Genomic DNA, 13,843 nt, shown 5'->3' with positions numbered 1-13,843 from the left:
CACAAACAGCAGGTGCAACAGATGTATACAACCTGCGAACTTTTTTAACTCCAGCCATGAACCTGTGTTGGTATTGTTTTGGGCCTGTTTTGGTCTTGCAAGATATCTGTGCTATTGTGGTCTTCCAATATATCTGTGTTGTTTTGGTCTTACAATATATCTGTTGCCATATATTTGTGTTGTTTTGGGTCTGTTTTGGTCTTACAATCTATTTTGGTCTTGTTATTAATAACAAAACAAATGCAACAACACTATTACTACTCTAAACCATCAATTCAAGTCAAATACCCATCCATATTTGTTGCAATATATCTGTTCTGTTTTGGTCTTGCAATCTGTGTTGGTTTTGTTATCAATAACAAAACAAATCCAGCAGCACTACTACTAATCTAAACCATCTATTCAAGTCAAACATCCATCCATATCTGTTGCAATATATCTGTTCTGTTTTGGTCTTGAAATTTGTTTTGGTGTTGATATCAATAACAAAACAAATGCATCCATCCATTCAAGTCAAACATCCATCCATTGTTTACAAATGAAACCATCCATTGTTTACAAACCAAACCAAACCATCCATTGTTTACAAACCAAAGTCATAAAAGTAGTACTACTAAACTAAAAAAAAAATTGGCCATTTTGATTCGCATCTACATTCAAGTCAACAAATTGTGATCCAACTGTCGAAGTTTGACTGTGTATGTTGTTCACCATTCCTGATTGAGTAAGAGATGTGCTTCCAATATTGTCCACCATTTGCATTGGCCTAACTGTACATATTCAATGTGAAAGTAAAATTTACAAACATTGTCCACGAACATATGTCTATATTAAAACAATCAAAAATATTAAGTATCATATATTCAACACATATTGGTACATACATACTTTTTTGCATGCCATCCGTGCAAGGAAAATAGTAAGGTTCAGTTTGGCCCACCTTATGATCATAGTAACATAATTTCATTAATCATTTACAAAATTAAAATAAAAACAAAGAACAAAATATAAGGTTGTTTGTTGAACACATTCCGGGTCATACATATTGTATTGCATGGCATCCGTAGATGGAAAATGTAACTTGCGAGGTTGACCTTCATGCACCTTGCGGCCCTATAGTAACACACATTGGTCAATAATTTAAGGTACAAAAAAATTTCAGCAACTTGCATAACAAAACATGTAACTTGAAACAAAATGATGAATTGTTGGACTCAATGTCCATTGAAGCATATAATTTGAAACAAAAATTCAGTCTGCATACTAGTAAACAGACAAAAAATAAAGTGCAAGCGAATTTAGATAGTTAAAAGGTAGAGTGTATGATAATGTAATGCAAATCCTAACCCTATATGACACGTACGTCCAAAACCCCTCACATTTTGTACACTAAAAAGCCTCAATAATCGAAAACAAAATAAAATCATATTTTCAGATCATGAACCATATTTTCATTACAGAACATTAACCATATTTTCACTGCTAAACATAAAAATATTTTCACTACATAAATTCATATCATAAACCATATTTTCACTGTTTTCTATGGTTTGGTTTGGTAGTTCTGGTTTCTATTTTACACTGGCCAGTTCTGTTTTCTTTTAGGACTTTCAACAAACACCTAGATTGCATCATTACAAAAACATTGTTTGTACACAACCAACGAAAAAAAAACATACCCAGAACATCTCAAATTCATCACAAAAATCAATAGATTTACAGACATCACAAATGCAAAAAAAAAAAAAAATTAGAAGTGGAACTTACCTAATCTTCTATGCACGGCAGTAGGGATTCGAACAGAGGTGGTCATCGGAGAAGATGTTTAACTATGGCATCTTACCTAAGTTGGTCGTCGGCGCAAACCCAAGTCTGTCGTCGTCGTCGGCGATGTTTAACTGTGGCAGCTTAACTCTAGTCTCCCATTTCCCTTGCTCTCTCTGGTCTCTCCTCTCTCTTGTGTTTTGTTTTTGAATTTTTATACGTTTGTTTCATTTCATTTACTAAGCGCGTGTCAACCACGTCAAATCAAACTTTCGAGCCATTCGGGCTTGCTCGTTTCGAGCTACCCAGCACGATTGTTAAAAAACTACAGTTTTGTTTGGGGGGGGTCATGGGCGGCTGTAACTTGAATCACGATTGATAGAATTATAAGATTGTCTTTTCATATTTAATTTATTAATTATATTCTATGATGTCACATACCAGAAACATATTCTGTTTTCTTTTTTCTTGTTTTGATGGGATGTGACATACCAATAGTTATTGATGCAATGGAGTTGGATTCATATTTAAGGCTATGGCTTGTTTTGACAAGTTAGTAAAAAGTCAGCTTTTGATTTTTTTAATTAATTTTTTTACTTAAGTTATTATTTAAAAAATTAGTTTTTTTGGTTTAAAAAGTCAAAAATCAGTTTTTTATCAACTTCTCAAAACACTACTGTTATGTTTGGCATAGCATTTTAGGATTATTTTAATAAAAAAATATAAAATAAATTAAAAAATTAATGAAATAAAATATCATATTTAAATCATAATCATTTTATTTTATCTCTTACAAAAGTTTAAAAAAACTAAAAAAATAAATTTCAAATGAGACTTTTTAATTCCAAGTTAAAATAGCTAAAAAGTCAACCCATATTACAAATGAAGGCTTAGTAGAATAAATTAATCAAACATTTTTTTTTTTAGTTTAAAAAACTACAGCTTCGTTTGGTAATGAATTTTTTTTAGACTAAATTAATCACAAAAGATAAAATAAATTAAAAAGTTAATAAGATAAAATGTCATACTTATATTATAATTATTTTACTTTCTTTTTTACAAAAATTAAAAATTCAAAAAAATCAACTCAAATAAACTTTTAGTTTCAAATTAAAATAAATAAAAAACTAAAAAGTCTATTAAAAAGGCCTATTGCCAAAGGATAACTAAATTGAATATCACTAATTTAACTTAACCACAATATTCTTTTAAAATATTAATTCACATAATACATAATTTCTTTTATATTCGTTGTATAAATAAAAAAATAATATAATAATTTTCTTTTATACGAAAATGCATATTTTATTATAAATATCTCTCTATTTACACACACATAAAATTTAAAATGTATAAATTAAATTTACTTTAGATTCAACCTACCCCAAATTAAATTTAAATTTACATTATATATTTAAATTTTAAATATTTTCTTGTATCTACCATTTCATGTTACACATGTCTTCTAGTGTGTGGCTCATAAAAAATAATGAGTAATATTTAATAAATTTTATAAATATATATTTTTTATTTATTGATGTTGACCCATAACATTATTGTACCTAGTTTGTTTGAGTTTTTAAAATTTATTTATTGTTTGACACGTAGGTTAATAAAAAAATTATATACAGATAGAATTTTATATAAAAATTAATATAGAATGGTGTATTATGTAATGTCTATCACTTTGATTTTGCTAAAATATCATTGTTACATTATTCTTGTCTTATGTAAATCAAAACACAAAACATGCAGCGGAATAAAATGTTTAGATCATACCTCATTTGATCTAAAATCTCGTGGATAAATCACGTGCTTCCAGAATCTAATCAATCAATCCCAGCAGTGGGGTGATATTACAATGGTGAATATCACCCACACAAACCACAGTGCAAATGACTTGATCGTTGTTTCTTGGGAGAGAGTAAGTTTATGGGTAGAAACAAAACATACGTTGTTTCTCTCTTGGTTACCCATAACCATATATCAGATATATATTATATTATTATTATTTATCCATATCAGTTAAAACTGATAATATCTATATCCTGAGTGGTTATCCTAAATAGGTTTGAATTTAATTCAAAACCTATTTGGATAAGATCCAAATTATGTTCAAATGGTCATGCCACATGGGCGCCCATTACTAACATCTCCCACTCGCACATGAGTTGGCATGACACTGCCACATCTCTGTCTCAATCTCCGAAAAATAAACAATCTCATACTAGCCACTGCACCGTGCGACTGCTGAGAACACCTGCATGTGGGAGCTCTATACTAGAAACTCAAAATGAGCCAGCATAGAGACATCAACCCAAAAAGAACAGAAATAGTGTCTCATATACCCCAGACCCATCTAATTACACCGGTCCAAAAAACATCTCTAATCCCTCAAAAAAGAGCATGTTTGACCCTCTCAATTCTTGCAATATATTCACACTCAATTCGCCTCTCATACAGAGCGATGTGAGTTGCCGGCAGTGAATATACAACAGTGGTGTAATACTAGATGATCTTCCCTTTGCACTCATGCCATTTAGTTTAGGATTGACCGCTTTCCCAGTGATGTCCCTTAAGGCCGAATCATGCATGACCGCAGGCAACATACCAAAGTAGCAGAACATCAACCCCTTACCTTATGACATAGTCAAAAGTCACAAAAGGGTACATAAATGAAAGTCATATCAATAATGACACGTAAGACTCACACGGTGAGGAAGCAGGGATCCATTCTCTCACCTCATCACTCGGTCGCCAAGCACATATAGTATGAATACATGCTACGGTGGAGTAACTCTTCCATAAAGAGTGATGTCATACTCGATACACCGTACAGATATTAGTCTAGTCGCTTTCTAGCGCCTAACCCGAATTCTCTATTTGCTCGCCTTCTAGGCGCCAAATGAGATCTCGCATCTGGCTAATCATAACAGGCACAACATGGAAAGTGGGTACTATCATCCATGTTTGGTCCTTAACACGACCTCATCTTGGTTGTAACCAAGGCGACATGCATAGTGGATTATTTAAGCCTCTCTTGGCTCCAAATAAAAATAAGCCACTAGTCTCAACCTTGCTCGCTCCTAAGCGCCAAGGGCGATTGCTCGTGTGAGTGAGCCAATCTTGCCTGCTGACATCATCATTTGCTAATCATTATGACACAAACCATAATAGTGTCAAACATCCCATCATCTCAAAATAAGTGATCAATTTTTAAAAAAAATAACCACAGCTTACGCAATTATAGATTCCAAACATAAGCCTTATCAGCACCTTTTGCGATAAGTATATACAACAGAATCCACCATGTGCGCCTCACATGAAATGATTTAAGATCACTACCTCTTGCGCAATAACCTCTCTAAAGATATTTTTGGTGACCAATTTGCGTTCATTCTTAATGCGCCCAACTAGCGCAGATGCGCCCAACTAGCGCATTGAATTTTACAAGGAGCAAATTAATATGCTTCTAATAAAGCATTTTATCCACAGTCTAATGAGCAAGGTCAATGTCTGAACAACTTAGTTAACCATTTATCAAAGATAACACTTATCATGCCGAATACGCCCACATAGCGTACTTTAGGCTCCCACAACAAAGAAAAGATCAAGGAATATAGGTCATCTGTTTCTCCCAAAGACAATCCGAGGATTCACTTAATAGCTAAGGCTCTGGCTTTTACCGATAAGTAAGTCAATGGGTTTGCAATTTTGCATCTAGAATCGTTCTAGGATATTCCTTATGTAAGTCATTGAAGACAAAACATGAATTCTCCCAAAGCAATCCCTAAGGATCGTACATCCGAGCATATAAATTACATCACCCATGTCCATCATATCTAAAATAGAGGACTGCCCACCCTAGGTGGTGACAACCTTATAAATTCCTGGCTCATAATGACTAAGTAAGGAAAAACTTCTTTTGGACCATTGATCATGCCTCAATGGTCTTCATCGATCATCGTTGGCCTGTCATGGCTTGACGAAATCTAAGAACCACTATTGGGATAACTGTTTTAGGCTGTAAAAGATTTATTAGAGCTAGCAACCTTTTTGCGCTCCTAACTTTTCACCATAAAAGCAGAAGGTAAATCCCTACGGATCTACTTATCCAATTCTCTAACGAGAATGTTGGGTCACAATGTCCACAAATCAATGTTCCGAACTTATGTCAATCATAGCCTAAGTCAAAATAACCTCACTCCCTAGGAGGAAGTCTTCTCATGGTCTACACTTTCCTCAATGGTGCGACTTTTCGGTATCTAGCGAGCCTTATACCTCAACAATGACTGTCCAAATTACGCATAACTTTATAACAGTTTTGCGTCATAATGGAAAGTCAACCAATTATAAAAAATGGTTAATCCTCAAAGACTTTGTCTTAAACTGCGCAACATGGATCCACTTTCTAAAAATAGGGGACTAGAGCCTTAAGCATTATCCTAGGCTCTTTATCATCTTGCGGAGCAATCATGAATGTTTCCCTCTCAATCACCCAGTGATGACGTGGAAAATTTTCACATTTGCTACCACGCAACTAAGAATGTAGAGTATTCTGTTCTAATGGAGTAATCCATTAGTAGGCACATCGCTCCCACTGTCCCTAGGATATTAGAAATTTCTTTCCATTCTCAACTAGGCTACATAGAGCGCTATGCTTGGAATTCTCCATCTTATAGAGTTCCAAAAACTCTATTCACGTTACCTTTACTAATAAAACTTTATGTGACTTAGTTACACTACCACAAAGCTGCTTACCTATATGCACATGACCCGGAGGGTTTGCATGACCGCATACAATAATGCGCCACACGACCCTTTGTGTTTACAAGACAGCATACAATAATGCGCTATAGAACCCTAGGTCTTAACTTCACAATCTTATGAGAAGTAACATAAAGATAAGCTGCTTAACGGTTATAGATCGCCCATAGATGGCTCTCCACTAACCTATTACTCAAAATTGGAGTGTAAAATCTGATATGGAGGGTTCTTAGTTAGGGATATAGGCAACAAACTAGTGCAATTTCCAATTGGGAAACATTTTGCGCCATTATCCACCTAACATTAACAATATTTAATTCCTTATTCTCTGCTACACCATTGTGTTGTTGAGTACTAGGAATAATCAATTTTCTAAGCATCCATCTCTCTTCACAGAGTTTTCTAAAAATAACTCAAATAGATACTCGCCACCTTGGTCAAAACTAAAAGCACAAAAGCTCTTATCTAATTGATCCCAACCTCATATGTGCAATGTCAAAAATCATCTCAAAACCTTTGACTTATGGGAGATCAAATAGTCTTGACTCAGATGCGTATCGTAATCTATAAATGTGTCGAGATTGAGGCTTAGCTATCATACCCTCACACATATCTAGTCACAAATATCATAGTGGACTAAATGCGCCAATACAAATGACTTTCTACGGCTTTCCTACTTACTTGTGCGCACCCATTGCGAACAAAGTTACACATTCACATGAGAGCAGGATGTCATAAGCGAGTGGGCCCGAGAAGGCCTACTCAAACCATCGTGTCATCATCTCATTAATGTGATTAAGTATAATAAGCCACTGGTTCATGACCAATGTCATAAACTAATTCCAATCATCTTAATGTGTGAGTTCTCAAAGATAAGTTTAAAAGGTTTAGGCCTAACTAGGTAATGACTCAGGACTAATTCATTTTCATTAGATCATAAAAAAAATGTCATGGAGATATCAACTGCGCCTAAGTCGCAAATTTAACTAGTAAGTGCTAATCCCCTGCACCTTCAAGTCAATTTTATTCTCCATACACTTTAATACATCTAGTTGAAAGATGACGATACTCCTCTTGCCATATCTATTTCTCGCCTCATAGTTACTTGCAATTAATTCTACTATCCACAAGAAGGAGAGAATAAGCTATCAACTATGACAGCTCCAAAGTAACTTAAGCGCGAATTAGGCTAAAGAGTCTAATTCAACACAATGCTCTCACAAGTGATGCGTCAAATTCTTAGAGTCATAACAACCTTGTCGGCCTTGACCTTTTCATCACTATGCCGCAACGTTTGCACTTAGTGTTAAACGTTATTAAAAAAACGTTAGCCTAGCTAAGGAATTGTACAAAGAAGCCCCTCCTCATGTCTCACACTCAAGTGTGGAAACAGTAAGTGTCCAGACCTAGACAAGTTGGCAATGCTAATAGATTTTGCAGCCACTAAGCGCTAATCTTTTCACTTAGTGTTAATAGATTTTGCAGCTTCTAAGCGCTAATCTTTTAACTTCACGTGATATTTCAACGCACACTATTATAGTGCATGAAATTTTGCTCCATCCAACTCCCAATAATTGGGTAGAGAGCAAAACACTGCTCATACTGGTTACTCGTCTTACACTTAATGACTAATTTATTTAAGCTCGCATTTCTTGGATGACGTGACTCTTGAATGTTACTTCATCCAATGATGTAACATTATTTACAAGTCAAATTACAAAGTCAATCCGCGCAGCTCATTAGTCAAGATCATATACAGATCTATTGAGGGTTTATTAATTTCATAACTCCAAAACTCGCTAACCAAAACTATGTAGCGTGCCGCTAACTATAGCGCACACATTAGTTTTTATTGTGCCAAACAAGGCAACAAAAACACGGCGACTTTGAGTCATGTTTCCTTACTTTGGCTCAATTAAGGTTTGACCTAAAGTCTCCAAGACTTTTGCTCATCTAAAGAATGGGATTAGTTTATTCACATTTGAACATCTCTACTAAGTTTAGGTCAACCAAATTAACTTCCATAAGCTAAATCAATTTAGAGAGAAATTCGCATTGGGATTAATTTGATTAGCATAATATAATTTTGCCGCAAAAATCTAAATTAAATAGTGACAATATTACACAAGTCGCAAGATCGAAAATCCGCTATGCTCGTAATCATCTCTTGCGCCACAAGTGACAATTATCCAAAATTTAGTTTAATTTATGCGCAAAATATTGGTTTTCGGGAGTTAATCTACAAAGATTTCTCTCAACTGAATAACCTCCCACTGACTATGGCATATACAAAGCATGATAAATTCCATACAATAGCATCTTAATGTAAATTTACAAATAACTCATGCTATATCATTTAATAATGGAATTCTAATAAATAAATAAATAAATAATCATGCTCCTCTAATTACAACATATTACAAACCTAAAAAAAATGCTGTATTCAATATTCAGATTATGCCATAATTAAAGTACATCATCCTGAAATTTTCTGGAATTTTTCTGAAATATTCTGGAATTTTAAATAACTAATAAACACACATACAATTAGAAATAAAAAATTCAGAAATTGATAAACTGAGACAATATTACCAGTAGATAGTAAAACATTTCAGAAGTCCACAATAAAAATTTCAACCCCAGAAAATTAATCATGCAACACCAGATGCATTTTAAAGCAAAAAAAAAGGCATTATTAACACAGGAAAAATATTTTATATTTTCGTAAAATTTTCAAAATTTTACAGAATGTAGAAAAATTAATTATGAGTCTAAGGGTACCAACCATGCTTAAAACAAAGCTATAACGAATAAATTATGGCCAATTAACGCAATTCAGAATTAAAAAACAAACAAACAGAGCCTTCGAGCCAAGCCAGGCGGGAAAAACGGCTCGGCTCGGCTCGGCGCCACTCAGCGCAACTCGGCGCGAGTCGGCTCAACGAACGGCTCAGCGCGGCTCGGAGCGCGGCTCAGCTCGCGGCTCGGTGCTCGGCTCCAGCACGCGGCGCGCGTGCAAGGCGCGGACGGCGCGCGTGCGTGGACAGCGCCGCCGACGCGCGCGTGATGGCGCGTGCAGGCGCGTCAGCAGGGCATCCGGCGCGTGGTGGGGCGTGGTGGCGCGTGGCGCCGCTGGGAGGCGTCATTCAGCGCGTGTATCACACGCGCCGCCTTCCCGGGTGTTTTCTGGTCCGATTTTTGTACTGCCGGACTCCTTTTTTCAAAATAAAACTGTTTATGGTCTTAAAAAAGACATTAATGAACATAAAAAAATATTTATGCTCTTAATCTAATCAAAGTAGATTTTTTTTCTTTACAGACATTCATATATATAATATAAACATACACATGTAAAAATATACACATGATTAATGGAAACACGAAAATATCCATCAAAGGCTCTGATACCAATGTAAATCAAAACACAAAACATGCAGCGGAATAAAATGTTTAGATCATACCTCATTTGATCTAAAATCTCGTGGATAAATCACGTGCTTCCAGAATCTAATCAATCAATCCCAGCAGTGGGGTGATATTACAATGGTGAATATCACCCACACAAACCACAGTGCAAATGACTTGATCGTTGTTTCTTGGGAGAGAGTAAGTTTATGGGTAGAAACAAAACATACGTTGTTTCTCTCTTGGTTACCCATAACCATATATTAGATATATATTATATTATTATTATTTATCCATATCAGTTAAAACTGATAATATCTATATCCTGAGTGGTTATCCTAAATAGGTTTGAATTTAATTCAAAACCTATTTGGATAAGATCCAAATTATGTTCAAATGGTTATGCCACATGGGCGCCCATTACTAACATCTTAAATTTTGTATTAATATATCATTTTTGACATTTTTTATAAAATTTATTAATATATATGTATATATATAATATTTATAAGAGAGAGGCTAGGAAACTCTAAAACATACCTCCAAAATTCATCCTTGATGCTAGTGTTAAATAATTAAAATTTAAATTAATTAATAACTAACGTGGGACTTATTCAGCGCAATTTATTTTAAGTTGATGGAAAAAAAATAGAATCCAAAGCCACCAAATTCTACAAAATTTTAATAATCATTTTTTTTTTTTCAACTTATTTAAGTTTTGTTCAACTAACAAACTGCAAGTAAAAATCACATAAAACAGTATTTGACATAGACTCAAAAATATATATATACATTTATTGTAAGAAAAAATTATGTTTACCTTATAAATTGCACCAAATAAGGAAGTTGTTTGGTAAATAAATTATGTTTACCTAATAAATTATAAGAAAAAACTACACCAAATAATATTTGACTTAAAACATAAAAATAAGTTGCACCTAAGAACGAAACGGCCGCTTTGTTTGGTAAAGTTTATGCTTATAGTTTTTTTTTTTATTATTTTATTTTCACAATCCATGTTAGATCATTCAACGTAGTTTTTAATTACAATTTATTGGATAAAAATAAGTTAAATAATCTAAAAAAATAATTATATGAAAGTTAGATGAGATGTGGTTTTGGGTTCTAACTTTTTAATTATCAATTTTTTTTTTTTGATAATCGGGTGTCCGAACTTGCTTATGCACATCTCAATTAAATTTTGAGATCCTATAGTTAACGACCAAACAAACTTCCCACCATCCCAAAGTTTGAGATGTTTGGCTTTCGTGAGTTTTGAACTTACGACCTCTTTGCGAGTTTTGAACCCAAAATCTTAAAATTAATGATCAGACAAATCTCTAGTGACCCCAAGATTTAGGATGTTTGGCTTTCGTAGATTTCGAACTTGCGACTTCTTCCATGGTAAGTCCTTTGATTGCTTTCTTCATCCATTAAGTCAAGCCTCTTAGGGTTTAATTAATTATCAACTTTTAATCTATTTGTCTATATTGTAGCTTATTTAAACCACAAAATTATTTAGTGAGGTGAATAAGATTCAAACTCAAAACCTTCTATCCAAGAAATAACATATTTACCACTAATACTATTATACTTTTAGATTAAAATTGAAATTCATATTTTATTACTTGAGAGGCACACATGCATGTGTGTATTAAAATTAAAATCAAAATTTATGTATTTTAGATTTAACAGCATATCTATTGGGTGGGTAGACACCACTAATACTATATGTTAGTTTTTTTGACTTTCAAATGTTAGTATTGTAATTTTAAGCATGTCAGTAAGGATCAATCAGTCCTTATAGAAAATTAATTGCCAACTAATTATCAGACGATTGTGTTTTAGTTATTTCAGCCTCAATAAAGAAGACTTTTACTGGTGACTTGTTTAGGAGAATTTAGTAAACAACAATTAAATGAAGAACAATTACAGCATTTCATTAAGTAAAAATGAAAAACTTACAGTAATCTAATCCAGCCTTGTAGAGGTTTACAACAACAAGCTATTCGAAACTACTCCTATGAATAATGTGCAATACAAGAATTTGAAGTGTAGAAATGTAAAAATTGGAATGAAAAAAAAAGTAGATAAAAACTGATTTCTGGATCTGAGTCATGTCCTTATTTCTAGGGCCTTCACTGCTATTTATACTTCTCAATGACAACTGTTGAAATAGGCTTCTAACCGTCGAAGCATCCCTCCATGATCGCTGATCATGCTCTCTCACAGTTAGCTCCATTATGCCATGTTTCCAGTTAGGTTTCCCTCCTGATTTTGAATTTGAATTTTGTGAGTAACCATTAGGCCACATCACCTTATATCTTTCGATCATTCCAGTGCTACGCAAACCTATTATTACCAGTATGAGTTGACACGTATCTGACTATGGTTAGCGATTTATATTACCTTCCCAAATTATCCTTCTCATACCACGTGTTGAATCGTGATTGACTTATACAATTTATACAACTAACACTATTATACTATTATAGAGGAAAGGTTTGAAATGGTGTTATTCTGATTTATGTTAATATCCTCCTAACCTATTTAAAATATATATATTTTTTTTTAGTTACAGGAAAATTCTCCCTGCCCTCCAACAAGTCCAAGGCAATTTATGTAAGGGGTAGGGTTTTTTGAACGAATATGCAGGGTAGGCCGAGACTCTAAACTCAAACCTTTAATTACACAGGCGTCTGTTGAGAGGAAGTTAAAAAAGCCAATCTTTTAGCTTTTTTACACAAAAAAAAAAGTTAGTTCTTTTGGTCAAAAAAGCCAATTTTTTTGCCAAAAAAACTACCAAAAAAAAAAAAAAAAAGTAAAAAAATTAATTTTTTACTAACTTTTCAAAACACTCCACAGTATGTGTTTTTTTTTTTTGTGGATAAATTATGTAAATAATTTATGTAATCTATATGATGTGTTCATTTAGTCTTTATTATTTTAATTTATTTGATTTTGTTCTTTAATTTAACAAATTGTGTCATATTAGTCGAATAAATAACAACCGTTAGGTTTGGTGGACGAAAACTCAAATGATATGTCAATTTAATCTTTGTAGTTTAGACGATGTGTCCATTCAATAGAGCAAATTAAAACAATATGGACTAAATTGACAAATCGTATAAACTATAAGGACCAAATTGATATATCATTTAAGCATGTGATAACTTTCTATCCACAAAACTTAATGTCCATTATTTATTGAATTAATATAACACAATCTATTAAATTAAAAAATAAAACCAAACAAATTAAAATAATAAAAATTAGTTTAACACATCATATAAACTAGGAGTACCATTTGTATAATTTACCTTTTTTTTTGAACGCTGTTTGCGAAGTTATTTTAATATGTTATTTTAATTTTTGGTTATTTTAGAAAGTTAAAATTTTTATATTTAAAAAGATAATTGTAAGAAAAAAAAGTGAAATAATTATGAATTTAATGTGATATTTTATCTTATTAATTATTTTAACCTATTTTATTTTTTAATATTATTTTAACTGAAAAAAATTCTTTCCAAATACCCCAAATAAGGCCAAAATAATGAAATAGTTACAAACTATCAAACTGTTTTCCTTTTTCAATACAATTGAATAATTTTTAAAGACCTTAAAAAATTCATTAAAATATTTATTAAGCCTCCGTTTGGGAAGCGGGTTAATTTTTTAGCTTTTTAATTTTTTTGACTATTTTAATCTTGGTTAAAAAATTTAGTTTGGGAAGGACTTTTTAACTTTTTGAATTTTTTGACTTTTTTTATAAGAGAAAAATATAATGATTATAAATTAAATGTGATATTTTATTTGTTATAACTAAAATAATATATTTTATCTTTTATGACTATTTTAACCATCCCAAACAACACCTTAGTATCTCGTATGGTGTGGAACTCACGTC

General features: G+C 32.9%; 1 long non-coding RNA gene across 1 annotated transcript; it reads right to left on the bottom strand.

Moving 5' to 3' along the window:
* Positions 1–507: 507 nt before the first annotated feature.
* LOC114288616 (uncharacterized) lies at positions 508–1,953 on the bottom strand. Its single transcript, XR_014362992.1, has 4 exons — positions 1,768–1,953; positions 1,043–1,113; positions 889–940; positions 508–770 (listed from the first exon to the last, which is right to left on the bottom strand). It is a non-coding gene; the product is annotated as an uncharacterized LOC114288616 (long non-coding RNA).
* Positions 1,954–13,843: the final 11,890 nt, after the last annotated feature.

This window comes from Camellia sinensis, chromosome 3, assembly GCF_055761805.1.
Source record: "Camellia sinensis isolate YWXY chromosome 3, ASM5576180v1, whole genome shotgun sequence".
NCBI lineage: Eukaryota > Viridiplantae > Streptophyta > Magnoliopsida > Ericales > Theaceae > Camellia > Camellia sinensis.
The sequence above is the reverse complement of the archived record's forward strand: the minus strand, read 5'-3'. Positions and strand labels throughout refer to the sequence as shown.